Source organism: Corella eumyota, chromosome 3 (genome assembly GCF_963082875.1).
Source record: "Corella eumyota chromosome 3, kaCorEumy4.1, whole genome shotgun sequence".
Classification (NCBI taxonomy): domain Eukaryota; kingdom Metazoa; phylum Chordata; class Ascidiacea; order Phlebobranchia; family Corellidae; genus Corella; species Corella eumyota.
The window spans coordinates 5,176,854-5,195,395 of NC_137492.1; the positions used below are offsets into that span (position 1 = coordinate 5,176,854).

The window sequence follows — 18,542 nt, forward strand, 5'->3', positions numbered from 1 at the left end:
AAAATTCTCAGTAAAACAAAAGTTTGAGGTAATTTTTATTTTGGGTTTAATTAGGTCACGTGATATTTTTGGCCAATGATATTGCATACAAATTTTTTGAAAAAAATAAAAAATTTTAAATCAAAAATTAATTGTTGTGTTAGAACCGCACAGGTTCAATTACCGTGTTTACAAAATATTTTTCGAAAATATTAATATTCATAAAAGTTATGAAACTTTTATTAAAAATTTATGAAATTTTAAAACCTAAAATTTTGTATTTTATTAGACGCGCATTGGCCTAACTAACATTCAAGATAAAACATTTCGCGAAAATTTTCTGTAAAACTAACATTTGAGGTAATTTTTATTTTGGGTTTAATTAGGTCACGTGATATTTTTGGCCAATGATATTGCATACAAATTTTTTGAAAAAAAATAAAAAATTTTAAATCGAAAAATAATTGTTGTGTTAAAACCGCACAGGTCCAATTACCGTGTTTACAAAATATTTTTCAAAAATATTAATATTCATAAAAGTTATGACACTTTTATTAAAAATTTATGAAATCTCAAAACCTAAAATTTTGTATTTTATTAGACGCGCATTGGCCTAACTAACATTCAAGATAAAACATTTCGCGAGAATTTTTAGTAAAACAAAAGTTTGAGGTAATTTTTATTTTGGGTTTAATTAGGTCACGTGATATTTTTGGCCAATGATATTGCATACAAATTTTTTGAAAAAAAATATAAATTTTAAATCGAAAAAAAATTGTTGTGTTAGAACCGCACAGGTCCAATTACCGTGTTTACAAAATATTTTTCGAAAATATTAATATTCATAAAAGTTATGAAACTTTTATTAAAAATTTATGAAATCTTAAAACCTAAAATTTTGTATTTTATTAGACGCGCATTGGCCTAACTAACATTCAAGATAAAACATTTTGCGAAAATTTTCAGTAAAACAAAAGTTTGAGGTAATTTTATTTTAGGTTAAATTAGGTCACGTGATATTTTTGGCCAATGATATTGCATACACCTTTTTTTTTTAAAATAACAAATTTTAAATCAAAAAATAATTGTTGTGTTAGAACCGCACAGGTCCAATTACCGTGTTTACAAAATATTTTTCGAAAATATTAATATTCATAAAAGTTATAAAACTTTTATTTAAAATTTATGAAATCTCAAAATCTGAAATTTTATATTTAATTAGGCGCGCATTGGCCTAACTAACATTCAAGATAAAACATTTTGCAAACATTTTGTGTAAAACAAAAGTTTGAGATAATTTTTATTTTGGGTTTAATTAGGTCACGTGATATTTTTGGCCAATGATATTGCATACACATTTTTTTAAAAAAATTAAAAAATTTTAAATCGAAAAATAATTGTTGTGTTAGAATCGCACAGGTCCAATTACCGTGTTTACATAATATATTTCAAAAATATTAATATTCATAAAAGTTATGACACTTTTATTAAAAATTTATGAAATCTCAAAACCTAAAATGTTGTATTTTATTAGACGCGCATTGGCCTAACTAACATTCAAGATAAAACATTTCGCGAGAATTTTTAGTAAAACAAAAGTTTGAGGTAATTTTTATTTTGGGTTTAATTAGGTCACGTGATATTTTTGGCCAATGATATTGCATACAAATTTTTTGAAAAAAAATTAAACATTTTAAATCGAAAAATAAATGTTGTGTTAGAACCGCACAGTTCCAATTACCGTGTTTACAAAATATTTTTCGAAAATATTAATATTCATTAAAGTTATGAAACTTTTATTAAAAATTTATGAAATCTCAAAACCTAAAATTTTGTATTTTATTAGACGCGCATTGGCCTAACTAACATTCAAGATAAAACATTTCGCGAAAATTTTCAGTAAAACAAAAGTTTGAGGTAATTTTATTTTAGGTTAAATTAGGTCACGTGATATTTTTGGCCAATGATATTGCATACAAATTTTTTAAAAAAATTAAAAAATTTTAAATCGAAAAATAATTGTTGTGTTAGAACCGCACAGGTCTAATTAACGTGTTTACATAATATATTTCAAAAATATTAATATTCATAAAAGTTATGACACTTTTATTAAAAATTTATGAAATCTCAAAACCTAAAATGTTGTATTTTATTAGACGCGCATTGGCCTAACTAACATTCAAGATAAAACATTTTGCAAAAATTTTGAGTAAAACAAAAGTTTGAGATAATTTTTATTTTGGGTTTAATTAGGTCACGTGATATTTTTGGCCAATGATATTGCATACAAATTTTTTGAAAAAAAATAACAAATTTTAAATCGAAAAATAATTGTTGTGTTAGAACCGCACAGGTCCAATTACCGTGTTTACAAAATATTTTTTTAAATTATTAATATTCATAAAAGTTACGAAACTTTTATTAAAAATTTATGAAATCTCAAAACCTAAAATGTTGTATTTTATTAGAAACTAACATTCAAGATAAAACATTTCGCGAAAATTTTCAGTAAAACAAAAGTTTGAGGTAATTTTTATTTTGGGTTTAATTAGATCACGTGATATTTTTGGCCAATGATATTGCATACAAATTTTTTGAAAAAAAATAAAATATTTTAAATCGAAAAATAATTTTTGTGTTAGAACCGCACAGGTCCAATTACCGTGTTTACAAAATATTTTTCGAAAATATTAATATTCATAAAAGTTATGAAACTTTTATTAAAAATTTATGAAATCTCAAAATCTGAAATTTTATATTTAATTAGGCGCATTGGCCTAACTAACATTCAAGATAAAACATTTTGCAAAAATTTTGAGTAAAACAAAAGTTTGAGATAATTTATATTTTGGGTTTAATTAGGTCACGTGATATTTTTGGCCAATGATATTGCATACAAATTTTTTGAAAAAAAAATAAAATTTGTAAATCGAAAAATAATTGTTGTGTTAGAACCGCACAGGTCCAATTACCGTGTTTACAAAATAATTTTTTTAAATATTAATATTCATAAAAGTTATGACACTTTTATTAAAAATTTATGAAATCTCAAAACCTAAAATTTTGTATTTTATTAGACGCGCATTGGCCTAACTAACATTCAAGATAAAACATTTCGCGAAAATTTTCAGTAAAACAAAAGTTTGAGGTAATTTTTATTTTGGGTTTAATTAGATCACGTGATATTTTTGGCCAATGATATTGCATACAAATTTTTTGAAAAAAAATAAAATATTTTAAATCGAAAAATAATTGTTGTGTTAGAACCGCACAGGTTCAATTACCGTGTTTACAAAATATTTTTCGAAAATATTAATATTCATAAAAGTTATGAAACTTTTATTAAAAATTTATGAAATCTTAAAACCTAAAATTTTGTATTTTATTAGACGCGCATTGGCCTAACTAACATTCAAGATAAAACATTTCGCGAATATTTTCAGTAAAACAAAAGTTTGAGGTAATTTTATTTTAGGTTAAATTAGGTCACGTGATATTTTTGGCCAATGATATTGCATACAAATTTTTTTTTAAAAAATAACAAATTTTAAATCAAAAAATAATTGTTGTGTTAGAACCGCGCAGGTCCAATTACCATGTTTACAAAATATTTTTCGAAAATATTAATATTCATAAAAGTTATAAAACTTTTATTAAAAATTTATGAAATCTCAAAATCTGAAATTCTATATTTAATTAGGCGCATTGGCCTAACTAACATTCAAGATAAAACATTTTGCAAAAATTTTGAGTAAAACAAAAGTTTGAGATAATTTATATTTTGGGTTTAATTAGGTCACGTGATATTTTTGGCCAATGATATTGCATACAAATTTTTTGAAAAAAAAATAAAAATTTGTAAATCGAAAAATAATTGTTGTGTTAGAACCGCACAGGTCCAATTAAGGTGTTTACATAATATTTTTTAAAAATAATAATATTCATAAAAGTTATGACACTTTTATTAAAAATTTATGAAATCTCAAAACCTAAAATGTTGTATTTTATTAGAAACTAACATTCAAGATAAAACATTTCGCGAAAATTTTCAGTAAAACAAAAGTTTGAGGTAATTTTTATTTTGGGTTTAATTAGGTCACGTGATATTTTTGGCCAATGATATTGCATACAAATTTTTTTTTAAAAAATAACAAATTTTAAATCGAAAAATGATTGTTGTGTTAGAACCGCACAGGTTCAATTACCGTGTTTACAAAATATTTTTTTTAAATATTAATATTCATAAAAGTTATGACACTTTTATTAAAAATTTATGAAATCTCAAAACCTAAAATTTTGTATTTTATTAGACGCGCATTGGCCTAACTAACATTCAAGATAAAACTTTTCGCGAAAATTCTCAGTAAAACAAAAGTTTGAGGTAATTTTTATTTTGGGTTTAATTAGGTCACGTGATATTTTTGGCCAATGATATTGCATACACATTTTTTGAAAAAAAATAAAAATTTTAAATTGAAAGATAATTGTTGTGTTAGAACCGCACAGGTTCAATTACCGTGTTTACAAAATATTTTTTTTAAATATTAATATTCATAAAAGTTATGAAACTTTTATTAAAAATTTATGAAATCTCAAAATCTGAAATTTTATATTTAATTAGGTGCGCATTGGTTTAACTAACATTCAAGATAAAACATTTTGCAAAAATTTTGAGTAGAACAAATGTTTGAGATAATTTTTATTTTGGGTTTAATTAGGTCACGTGATATTTTAGGTCAATGATATTGCATACAAATTTTTTGAAAAAAAATAAAAAATTTTAAATCGAAAAATAATTGTTGTGTTAAAACCGCACAGGTCCAATTACCGTGTTTACAAAATATTTTTCAAAAATATTAATATTCATAAAAGTTATGACACTTTTATTAAAAATTTATGAAATCTCAAAACCTAAAATGTTGTATTTTATTAGAAACTAACATTCAAGATAAAACATTTCGCGAAAATTTTCAGAAAAACAAAAGTTTGAGATCATTTTGATTTTGGGTTTAATTAGGTCACGTGATATTTTTAGTTAATAATATTGCATACAAATTTTTTTTTAAAAAATAACAAATTTTAAATCGAAAAATGATTGTTGTGTTAGAACCGCACAGGTTAAATTACCGTGTTTACAACATATTTTTTTTAAATATTAATATTCATAAAAGTTATGACACTTTTATTAAAAATTTATGAAATCTCAAAACCTAAAATTTTGTATTTTATTAGACGCGCATTGGCCTAACTAACATTCAAGATAAAACTTTTCGCGAAAATTCTCAGTAAAACAAAAGTTTGAGGTAATTTTTATTTTGGGTTTAATTAGGTCACGTGATATTTTTGGCCAATGATATTGCATACACATTTTTTGAAAAAAAATAAAAATTTTAAATTGAAAGATAATTGTTGTGTTAGAACCGCACAGGTTCAATTACCGTGTTTACAAAATATTTTTTTTAAATATTAATATTCATAAAAGTTATGAAACTTTTATTAAAAATTTATGAAATCTCAAAATCTGAAATTTTATATTTAATTAGGTGCGCATTGGCCTAACTAACATTCAAGATAAAACATTTTGCAAAAATTTTGAGTAGAACAAAAGTTTGAGATAATTTTTATTTTGGGTTTAATTAGGTCACGTGATATTTTAGGTCAATGATATTGCATACAAATTTTTTGAAAAAAAATAAAAAATTTTAAATCGAAAAATAATTGTTGTGTTAAAACCGCACAGGTCCAATTACCGTGTTTACAAAATATTTTTCAAAAATATTAATATTCATAAAAGTTATGACACTTTTATTAAAAATTTATGAAATCTCAAAACCTAAAATGTTGTATTTTATTAGAAACTAACATTCAAGATAAAACATTTCGCGAAAATTTTCAGTAAAACAAAAGTTTGAGATCATTTTTATTTTGGGTTTAATTAGGTCACGTGATATTTTTGGTCAATAATATTGCATACAAATTTTTTTTAAAAAAATTAAAAATTTTAAATCGAAAAATAATTGTTGTGTTAGAACCGCACAGGTTCAATTACCGTGTTTACAAAATATTTTTTTTAAATATTAATATTCATAAAAGTTATGACACTTTTATTAAAAATTTATGAAATCTCAAAACCTAAAATGTTGTATTTTATTAAAAACTAACATTCAAGATAAAACATTTCGCGAAAATTTTCAGTAAAACAAAAGTTTGAGGTAATTTTTATTTTGGGTTTAATTAGGTCACGTGATATTTTTGGCCAATGATATTGCATACAAATTTTTTGAAAAAAAATAAAAAATTTTAAATCGAAAAATAATTGTTGTGTTAGAACCGCGCAGGTTCAATTACCGTGTTTACAAAATATTTTTCGAAAATATTAATATTCATAAAAGTTATGAAACTTTTATTAAAAATTTATGAAATCTTAAAACCTAAAATTTTGAATTTTATTAGACGCGCATTGGACTAACTAACATTCAAGATAAAACATTTCGCGAAAATTTTCAGTAAAACAAAAATTTGAGGTAATTTTTATTTTGGGTTTAATTAGGTCAAATGGTCGCGCATTTGACCTAAGTTGTGGGCCTTTCGCACTGAGCTAACTTCCACGACCTTACAATGGTGCAAAATTGTATACATAGCTTAAGTAAGCACTTGTAATAATAAAAAAACTAGATTTATTTGGTAAATAAAATATGGTTTGAAAATATTTGATTATTTTTAACATAAATTTTTATAAATAAAAAAAGATATGCATAAACATTAACTAAGAATATTACAAACCTTTGATTTTTAATAAACAAACAAGCATTTAAATATATTATACAAATAAAATTAATTTTTCAACCCAGTTTTATGTTGTTAATATCAGGATATACATTATACTAAATTTTAAAATCCAAAAATTAATTTTTGATTTTTAATAAATAAACAAGCATTTAAATAAAATAAACAACCAAAAATTATTTTTTAAACATGTCTTTTAATTACAAATATTATAAAATACATTATATTAAATTTTAAATGCCTAATATTAAACTTTTGTTTTTAATAAACAAACAAGAATTTAAATATAATAAACAAACAAAAATTAAATTTTTAATCCATTTTCGAGTTATTAATATTATGATATATAACTGACAAAAATTTGAAAACTTAATAACGATCTCTTAATTTTAATAAACAAACACCTATTATCTACTAATTAATAATACTTAAATTATTAAAATAGGAGGATTGAAACACAATATGATAATAAACAACATACTAAAATTTTAAAAATTTATATAGACAAAATCAAAAGTTATTCGATTTCAAAATTCGGATTAGTAAGAATAAAAATAATAATAAATATACGGACAATAACAATATGTTTCGAAATCTAAGATTTCTAACCATAATAATAATAAATACACTGACAATAACAATATGTTTCAAAATCTAAGATTTCGAACCATAATTATGAGATTTAAAACATTCGTCTATAACTAATGCTGACAAGACAATTTATCTTCAAAATAGACCAAATTTTGCATCCATATACATAATCGTTATGATCACATAAAATGTTTGTTTACAAATTGCCTTTTTCTTTATACACAACCAACCAACAGCAACATTTTCTTAATTTATTTATCGTTAAAATGTACCTGCTAAAACTTAGTGCATTAGAATTAAAGGGCCAGTTTTACCATTGTAAAAATAAACAGCACTACTTATAATATAAAAAAACAAAATTCTTGCTCTTGCGTTAAAAAAATCACTCTTTGTGAGGAAGCTATTTTGTGTCAACATAAGAGTTACTCAATTAATAATAAAATATTTTATAAAAAAATATTATATTTTTACAAGTTTTAGATGACAAACTATTGGTTTTTAGAAGTTTTAGAGCAACTTAAATTTAATAAAAAAACAAAATATCGGTTCACCGTTTAAAAAGTTCAATTAGTTTGGGTTCCTAAATTCAGGTTACTTATCACCAAGACATTATTTTTAGTATAACAATACACGTGATGTTAAACAATAAAAAACTAAAATTAAAATATGATTTATTACTTTGGTCTCTCTAGAATCATTACCATATTTAACGACTCTGAGTGCATTTCAGGTAACGATTAGATGTGGTTAGGTTTACTGTTTGATCTAAGCAATCAAGTTAAACAAAAATTCGTAAGAGAATCATAAAAATTCTAAAACAATGAAACTTTGGTAATAAAAATTTTCCAAGAGTTAAAATAAAAAAATACTGTAATGACGATATTTCTTCTTTTAAATAGGTCGCGCATCTTCATCTGCAAAAAATGTATCATCAGCAATAATAATTATTCCTATATTTATAAATATTTGAAAAGTATAGGCAAGATAAAACATTATAAAAATTTGGTTGTGTTGCTGTTTTACAATAACAATACTGATGTCAAATTTTTAAAGCTTGCAGAATTCCACCAAACTGCACGTAGAACAACAAGTCAACACAAACACTTCACATCTTGACGTACAAATACGTGACTTAAAACACACTTTGTTTTCATTCACACGAGTTTATCTAATGACAGTAGATTACAAGTGTCTTGTAATCAGTCTAATTGCCCAATCTTCTCCAAGATTCATGGGAAATAGCTTAGGCAGGCGCTTCCAATGTTTGCTTTAGTGTGATTTTGCTGATGCAGTTATTCTCAACTGCTTTAATTACTCATCTACAAGATTAAGTCATATGGGGTGAATAACCTTTTAAAATGTAACGTTAACTATGTACAAAGGGTAATCAGGTGATAAAAGTCAATCAGATGCTTACCTCCGCCCGGTTTAATCACAAAACATTAACAAGACAAACAAAAATCAGACGCCTCAGCAAACTTCTTAATACTGTGTTCGGTACACAAAATCAAGACAAACTCTTTGCCGGTTTATGTTTAAACACACAGCTCAACGATTAATAAAAATGCTAAATGCCGAAATGCAAACATTGAGACATTATAAAAGTCGTTCCGACCAGCAACAAACACTCGCAAAATTGTTGTAGAATTAACACAGTTTAAACGTTACCGAAATAAATTATGAAGTTGGTTGTGATAGCATTATTTCTTGTGTTTGGTAAGCGTTAAAAAAACTTGTGAATAAAGATAAGACTAAGATTAAAATTATTTGTTTTAAATTAACTTACTTAAATTATATCGACTAAAAATAATTTCCCTTTTTAATTTAAAAAATGTTTGTTGTGTTTAGCGCATGTTCACAGCGCCCCTAGTTCGAAAGAAAAGGTAAATCTTGTTTATTTTAAAATTTAGTTATTCTTTTTTGTACAAAATACCAACATAAACGTTAATTAAAATATTTATTGTAAAAGTATATAATTAAGGTAATATTTATTTACGAGTGATATTTATTAAATAAATTGAAAACTGTTTATATTACATGCCTAAATTTTTTACATTCTAACCCACAACTAAATTTATTAATTTGTATTTTATGCTAACTAAACAGTTTAATGTTATTTTTAGATTATAGCACTCCGTGATGCCGTAAGTTAAATTTTTTATTGCAAAATGTCAAACCAATATATTTTTTATAGTTATAATATTTTATTCATTTTTGTAGTAAAAATAATAAAAAAATTGTACTGTTTGATTTGCACGCAACATTTTTTCAATGCACTAAGCAAAACCCAGATTTCAGATAAAATTTAGGTTAAAAGCCAAAACGTTATTTTAAAAAAACGTGTCAGTAAGATTGACCTTGGTGTTTTAAAAAAAAAATAATATCAAATTCCTGGTTTAAATTTTTAAGAATGTTTAATGTCAAGTTTATTGTTAAATTTATATTTATCGTTTTCGTGTTTTTAGCTGAACAAGATTATTAAGGAGAACGAGATACAGGTAATTGTTAGATATTTTATTTTTAAAAACCTAAATAAAATTTTAACATCAACCATATATAAAAAAAATTAACAAATTAATAATTAAATTAAATATATTAATTTTTGCTATTAACAATTTTGAAGACCAAGTTTTTTTTTTGAAAACAGAAAAAAGGCAAAAAAAAAGAATCTAACCACTTTTTTTTAATGAATTAATTACAGGTAAAACCCTGCACATACCATAGCTGTAAACCTGAAATGTTCGTTGACTGCACAGCCCTAAAGCTCGATGCTAATGGATGTGAACTTTGCGAATGCGACCGTAAGTTTGTTTTGTATTTATTTTGTTGAAGAAAATTAAATCTCATTAAAAGTCAAAAATGTAAGAGGAATAATGAGTCATTTTTTGTGGAAATGTTAAAAGTTTATTAAACGCCTCCCAGTAAGTAAATTAACACAATCTGTTTCTCCAATGGTAAAGGTATATAGAGTAAAACCCATGACTAAATTTTCTAAAGCCAAACAAATTGTAAATCAGAAATAGCGCAATCGCTACATGACTAAGTTGATAAAACTCATAAAACGAGACTGTAAATGTTAGTGGCTATTATCACAATAAGAAAAATCGTTTATGCTTTATTTATTTTACGAAATGGCATTATGATACCACTTTTTAACGAGGGAACGATGAACAGTAATTAAAATTTTCAAATCATATAAAACATTTTTTAAATGTTAAACATATATTAAATACTCTTATATATGTTTTTTTTATATATGGTTTGGATAAACACATTCAATATGCTTAGCTTTAATCTAAACTAATATAAACTGGGTAAAAGTAATAATTTAATACGAAATTAGTGTCGCTTTGATAACTCACAGGAGGTACACCAGCAGCATGTCCCAGACACAACTGTAATGCTGAGAACATGAACTGCGGCGAAGCTGGAATAAAAGTCGACGAGAAAGGTTGTCCAATGTGCGAATGTAACCACATCGTCATCGAGTCACGTGCTGCAGAAGAGCCAATCAACAAGTACGTCCCTTAACTTTAATTTAAAAAAAAAAAACGTTTTCTTAATTTGGTTAAACTTAATTACTTTTTAATCACCACAACAAGAATCTACATCTACGTTAGCTTAATAAAGCTATGCAAAGAACAGCCTAGACTTTACATACAACACCACACTTTTTAACCACAGAGGTGCCTGTATGCTGCTACCAGAAGTTGGTCCATGTAGAGGAAAAGTTGAAAGGTTTTACTTTCACCGAGGGGAAAATATTTGCAAGAAATTCTTCTACGGTGGATGCGGTGGAAATGATAACAACTTCGAGGTGAATTTTACCACCTATTTTTTTTCATTTTCCGCGTAAAAGACCGTGCAAAGTATTTAATTAAAAAATAAAATAAATTTATTCTGTTTCCACAACAAACAAAAAAATGTCAAATATCTTAACATACAGTAGTCTTACTTAATGGCTCTATTGTTAAGCTTCTGACGTCAATTTAAAATTCTGACGTCAGTTTACCTCATACGGATGTTTTATATAAATTCTTAAATCTATATTTGTAACAATTGCAAAAACGATTGGCATAAAAAACATTTAGAGATTACAGACGAATAAAAAGCACACCAACGCCTATTTGAAAAATGCTTCATAATTAACCCACCAATAAATTTTTATAAACTTTAATTAAAATCATCATAAAAATATTAAACGCGTAATTCGCCTAATGAATAAAAAAAAATTAAAAAATGGTTATTTTTAAAAATTAAAACGAACTTCCATATGCAAACCTAAATCTGTTTGTTATTCAACCAAAATCAAGTTAAACAAGTAACATTTTTTAAAACAGACTCGCGAAAAATGTTCGGCCACGTGTGGCGCAAAGAGCAAATTCAATGTAGTATACGACGACCAACCAGCTCCATGTCCGATGCATTTATGCTCAGCCGAGTCGATGGATTGCCCAACTGGAAAACTGGCAAAGAACGAACATGGATGTGATTTGTGCGAATGCGAAGGTTTGAGTTTATTTTAAAACCTAATCGGCTGTATCATTAACGGGTTCTAACAAATTTATATTTAAGTTTTAATTTTTGACGCATATTTTTATGTATTTGAAAATGTTCAGTTATTGTTGAGCCTGAACCAGAAGAACCAGTAGCTTGCCCATTACATGCTTGTACAGCCGAAATGCTGGGATGTGCAAATGGGTTAGCTACAATAGAAAATGGCTGCGAACTTTGTGAATGCCAAGGTATAATTATGTGAAACTTTTTTGAAATTAAAAAAAGGACTTTAATTTTAAACTTTTTTTTAAATTTATTATTAAATGCAAGCTATGTTAACGTGCCTTTGCAAAGTAGTACTTAAACATAGGCCTGCAACAAATTTAGTTTGTAATAAAATAATTTAGTTGTCATCAGACCTCATTATAAATAACCTCTTAATTACTAACTTCAGGAGTAACAGAGCCAGAGGGCCCAGTAGCTTGCCCATATCATGCTTGTACAGCTGAAATGCTGGGTTGTGCAAATGGGTTAGCTACAATGGAAAATGGCTGCGAACTTTGTGAATGCCAAGGTATATTTGTGTAAACCTCAAGTTTAGATATAAAAAACGAGTGCCATTTTAATAAAACATCTTAGTTACCATTATCATATATACTCATGGCATTACACTCCAACAGTAGTGGAGCCAGAGGGTCCAGTAGCTTGTCATTATCATGCTTGTACAGCTGAGATGCTGGGATGTGAGTTCGGGTTAGCTGTAGATGCAAATGGATGCGCACTATGTGAATGCCAAGGTAAAATATAATAATTCCTCATCTAGTCTAAATGCTTTTTTATTTTGTTTTTACTATGCACATTTAGTTAAATCATTTTGTCTTAACGCGTGTAAGCAATAGTTTAGTTTGCTTTAATTTGTCATTAGTTGTTTTTCTTTCTTTATTTTGCAAAGTAAGTAAACAGCCCAAACGGGTTACTGAAAAATAATTCCAAGTCGAATTAACCTTTCTCAAAAGCTTAACGTCTCGCGGGTTTTAACCACACCATGTTTTGTGTGTGGTAGCATCGCGCAACCTTCGGTTGGAACACTCGACATGTTATTTCAGTTTGCATCATAATATGTATATTAAAAAACAAGATTTCGATCTTAACAACGCCCACATTTCTTACTCCTTTAGTTCGTAGTACATTTATCTTTAAAATTCTTTGTAGATTAGCCCACGCATGGTGTAATGTATAATGTTAAATGTTGCATTTTTTGTTTCGGCCTAGAGTAAACTTACGACGTAAACAACGTTAACGCTACCAGTACAACGTCTTTACCCATTTTTTGACTAAACTTGCAAAACTTACTTGTCATAATTAACAAGTTTTGCTAATAATAATTCAATGAAAAACTTTTGTAATATTTAGTTTCATGTTTTTTTTTACTACAACTTAAGGATAAGTAATTGACACAGCTGCCTAATATTTGTCACCTGGTTTTTATGGTTAAACAACGGCAATTTTTCCTGACTAGTTTAAACGTTTAGTACTGACTCACAAAACATTCGTTATAAACTTAAAATTTCAAGCGAAAAACCGAAAAGTTTTTCAGAAATTTCTAAAACAAAATGGCAAAAAAACAAATAGCTTGCAAAGGCTTATATTTCATGTAGCTACCTACAAATGCTTTATATTTAATATAATTGTAAGCTAAAATAAACAAATAACAGTTACACCAACTAAAACATAATTTATCAAATTTTTATCAATTAAATCTAATATTTAAATAAAAAAGCCAAATAAAAAATCATATTGCACTGTCATTTTTAGAAAACCAGCACATTTATTAGTAGCGTAGATATAGCGTAGTGATGCTTAATTACTGGCCTCTTATGCCCTAATTACCAATAAGCATTTGATATACCCAAAAGACTAAAAAGACTGCCACAAATCATGCAGAAAATGAAGAGCCCGAACCACAGAAAGAGTTATCAAAATGTGAGCAACAACGCGAAGACGCTTTAGCATTCGCAGTAAAAGTCGCGGACGGGCCTATGATACCTGGATGCGAGGAAGACGGTTCATACCAAAGCATACAGTGTTACTACGACCAATGCTGGTGTGTAGAGCCATCTAGCGGTAAAGAAATCGCAGGGACGAGGACCAATATTAAGAATCTTGAAACTATGAAGTGCGACGGGAAAGTCCCCGAAAAAGTTGTCCCCGAAAGCGAGAATGAAAAGGAAACAACAGAGTTAGAAAAACGTAAATCATTTTTTTAGTCAAAACGTTAAAAACTCATAAATAGTCAGATTTACTAAAAAACATTTAATTTTATCTTAGACACTTACTTAACGCAGACTTAAACAGCTAAAAAGAAAAAACGCGTTAACTACAACATACAAAAATTAGCGTTTCAACTAGCGGTAAATACACAATCGTTAAAAGTTTTAAGAAAAATTTTATTTTCTAAATTCGCCGACGCAAAAAAAAACAAACACTCCTACGTTAATAAAAACTTTAAAATAATTTTTTTATTTAAAAATAGAATTGTTTATTTATTTAAAATATGCCAGAATTGAGAGTTAAAAACCTGTTGTTTTTAATTAAAATAAAAGCAACGACCTGACTTTAACTCCGGTAGATGTTGTTCGCTTATAAATAAACATAAACCATTTATAAACAAATAAAAAATAAATTTTAAAATCTGTTATTTTAACACGTGGTGATCTTTTTTTTTAATCCTAATAATTGCTAAGTGTTATGATTTTAAAACTATATCAAAAAATATAAACAAAAATTAATCAAAAAATATTTTACTATTTTTTTACGACTTTAAAAAAACGATATATAAAAAACGCTTTTAAAAAAAAATATTTTAATTTAAAATCGGTGTTAGTATTACATATCGTGTTGAAACGCCAAATGCCATACAGCCGTTGCTCTTACATAACTAAAAGTCATATCATTACGGCTTAATTGCAAGCAGGCTAAATATATAAACTTTTAATAAGCACTTTACATAAAACAAACTTAAGTCTCGTGTGAAGTCTGCAAGTGCACCGCTACTATCTCTAGTATCTACGTGACATGATTTTAAATCCAAAAACGTTTTCAATTAACTTAATCCTAGCCTAATAAGGCCAATGTGGTAAGCAAATGGGTTTGTCATAGGCCTTTGCGTTGAAGGCCACATTTGTGTTTGATGTAGGCCTTAAGCAGTTTAGAATTTGCCAAAGGAAAAGTTAAGTCGGTGCATTTTCTTGATATGCGCTGCGGTTTTGGCTTAATTAACGCACAATTTAGTTTGCGCCTTTATGCAACGACCTTTAAACGTTTCAATGAAAGCACTTTCCGTGACCTAATTTTCCAGGGCGCGCGATTTTTTTCAAGTTTTTGAACTGCATAAGTGTTTGTTTGATGGAGAACTGTGTTATGATTACAGACTTATTTGCGTTTATTGGCAACTTTGATCGTTATAATTGACCAGTTATTTGGGTTTTAACGTGACTATTAACATGCAATTAAGCATTGATCTCGAAAAAATTGATTTTTAAAGGAAAAAATTTCGGTGCGGTTAATATGCAATTTTTAGCAGACTGTTTTTCTTTGAATTTCAGGTAGACCACATCAATAAAAATTATAAAACATTAAAAAAGTGGGACCTAATGTTTGTAAACTGAAATTAAAACGTAATTTGTAGGTAAAATTGATTTAGACTAGAAGGGACTTTTTTATTTATTTTTTTATTTAAAATGCAGAGGAAATCCAATATTTTAAGGGCCTAGCTATTTAGATTTATATCGCAATCTAAATACATGAGGATAGAGCGCGATTTCAATATGCAAATTCCAATTCCAAGAAAATATTTTGTTAAATTGATGTTATAAGTGAATTTTATTTATAAATACTTAAAAAAAATTTTTTTTTTTTTATCTTTTTTTTCTATTTTTAGGCTCACAAAGTAACGAAATCGAGGCCTTGATTGAGGCTCTACAGAAGAGGGGGATTAATTAGACGAGTATTATGTAACAATGCTTTAATTGTGTATAATTCTGCAGCATTTATATAACTTGTATATACTGTCATTTTCAACTTATTTTGCACGAAAGGGCCGGTTCAATTTTTTTAATGTGGAGGGGGTCTTTTTTATAAAGCAAAATTGAAAAAAAACAATTAAAAATTATTTGAAAGAACTTAATATATTGTTTTGAATTTTTTTGCTAAGAATTACGTTTTTTGAACTTATTTTTGATATTTTTAAAACTTTAAGGACCGGTCCTTAATTTTTTTTCTTCAAAATTACTCATTCTTGAAAAAAATATTTTAAAGCGCTTCTATTGTAAGGAAATAATTTTTGTGTTTATGCTAATCCTATTAAACCTGATTAATCTTCGTTGTTTCTATTGTTCGTACCGGCACTGCTTTATTATGACGTCACAGAAATATAGTTTAACATCGAATTATCCCGCCACAATAATCAAAAAAAAAATTTTCGAAGCTGTTTTTTTTCTTTGTACGAATTTTTTTAATTTAGATAAGACGTGATTATTTCAAACAAATCGAATTATAAAAACAAGTAAAAACTTTTCTTTTAGAAACTTAGTCAGCACACTTAAAAAACATGCGTTTTTATTATAAAAATAACACTAAAATTGTCATAAAAATTATTAAATACATTAATACCATGTTGCTACACCTTAAAAATTGGAAACCCAGAAATATAAGTAAATAGTGCGTAGTAAGTTTAATTTAACTAGTTTTTCCGCCTTAACTAGCAATTTAAAAACCAGATTACATCTGGGATATAAAAATAAAATTACATTAAAAAATCATAGGCGCTTACGAAAACAGGGCCAATAACATACAAGTTAAAAATAAATTAAATGAACATTTATAACAAAAAAATAACTTGATGGTACACCTTTTAAAACGTATTTTAGTTAAAATTAGAATTGTTATTAAACCAATATTAAAAAAAAAACAAGTTTAACAACTTTGGATGGAAATTATTGAAAATTCGGGTCAACTTGCGTAAAAAATTAATTCCTAGATTATTGCAAAAACTATTCGCAACGCAGCGGAATATGCAGTTTCGTTACAGCGATAACAATCATAAAACAACAAACAAACCCTAACTTACAACTCAAAATCGCCCGAAAATTGGCATTCTGTTGATATCTGCGATCTAGTATCTTGGAACGGATCATAAAAAATGTAATTTTAGCCAATTTTGGTGAAATTGGGTTAACCGCAATTGAACCTACGTTTTTAAAACGTTTTTTTATCGATATTTTAGAATTTAGTTCAAAGCAAAAACTAATATTTACTACGTAGCTTACATAATTTGCCCGCAATAGATATAGTGTAATAAAAAGGGTTTAGAAGAAACATCCCTCGATAAAAAGTCCGTATCAAATATACAATCAAAAACAAAAAAACTCTAATTTTTTCCGGAAAAAATAAAATTTGTTTTTATTGTTTATTTTATCCGCTTTGGGTTAGAACATCACTTCTAGAACTAGGTACTTTCAATTGTTTTAAGGTTTACGATTTATACATACAATGAATTCAACAATTAATCCAACTTTTAACGAGTATTGTGTACAAGGCAATTGCAATTAATCCTAGATCACACACAAAAAAAAAACAATTTCCTTTTTCGTTGTAAAGTTTAAAAAATGTCAAGGGTTTTATTGGTGTTCCAAACATCAAACATTAGGTTAGAAAGTCGATTTTTGCCGTGTAATTAATAAGTGACGTCATTAAAACAATGACGTGGGAACGCAGTGAAGTGTTAACACAATGCGAGTTGTTTGTGTAAACATTTTTTGCACGGCGTTCAATAAAGTCAATGTAATCCGGTGGGTCGGTAAAAACATAAAAAAAATACGAAAAAATAAAAAATGTAAACAAAAAAAACAAGAAAACAAAATTTTGTAAACTTTAAATAAAAAACTTTAAATAAAACCTTACTTTAAATAAGAACAAATGTTCAAGTTCTGCTAAAAGAAATTTTTAAAAAATTCAAAAAGAAAAAATTTGTAAATTTTTTTTCAATATTTTTTTTCTGTAAATTTTTTATTATTATTTTTTTTTTTTAAGAAATTTATTTCAATATATTTCTTTGCCCATTTTACCCACTAATAAAAATTTCTAACAGTCACGTGACAATTGAACTCATCTACAAGGTGTGGATTTATATTGTGCTGTATTGTAAGGCAATAAATACGTTTTCACCCTAATATGACTTCATCTATTACATAAAAATACAAAGAACGACATGTTTATGATTTTTTCACAAATTCAGAAAATTTAAAAAAAAATTTAAAAAAAAAAAAAGTCTAATTTTAAAATAAACCCAATATCCATTATCTGCAGGCATTTTTTATCTTTTTTTTTTTTTTTTTTTTTTTTTTATCATAAACATTACATAACGAGGTATAACAAGGTATTTCGCACATCTAATTCCGAAAACGATATTTTACAAAAATTTTAGTCGACATTCCTTTATATATGTTAGGGGAATTTTTTAGAAAAGAGTTGGGGTGAAATGGGGGTTAGGGTGAAATGTGAAATGGGGGTAATAGAAAGTGTCTTTCTGTTAATAAAATGGCGTTTTTGGAGATTCAGTTTTTGGTCAAATGTATATTCGGTAAAATGACAGTATTCTTCCTTAACTATTTAACTAATTACGTAAGCCC

At 26.6% G+C, this 18,542-nt stretch overlaps 1 pseudogene; it reads left to right on the forward strand.

Moving 5' to 3' along the window:
* The first annotated feature begins 9,035 nt into the window (after positions 1 to 9,035).
* Positions 9,036 to 15,855, forward strand: LOC145745200 (uncharacterized; annotated as a pseudogene).
* The last annotated feature ends 2,687 nt before the right edge of the window (positions 15,856 to 18,542 follow it).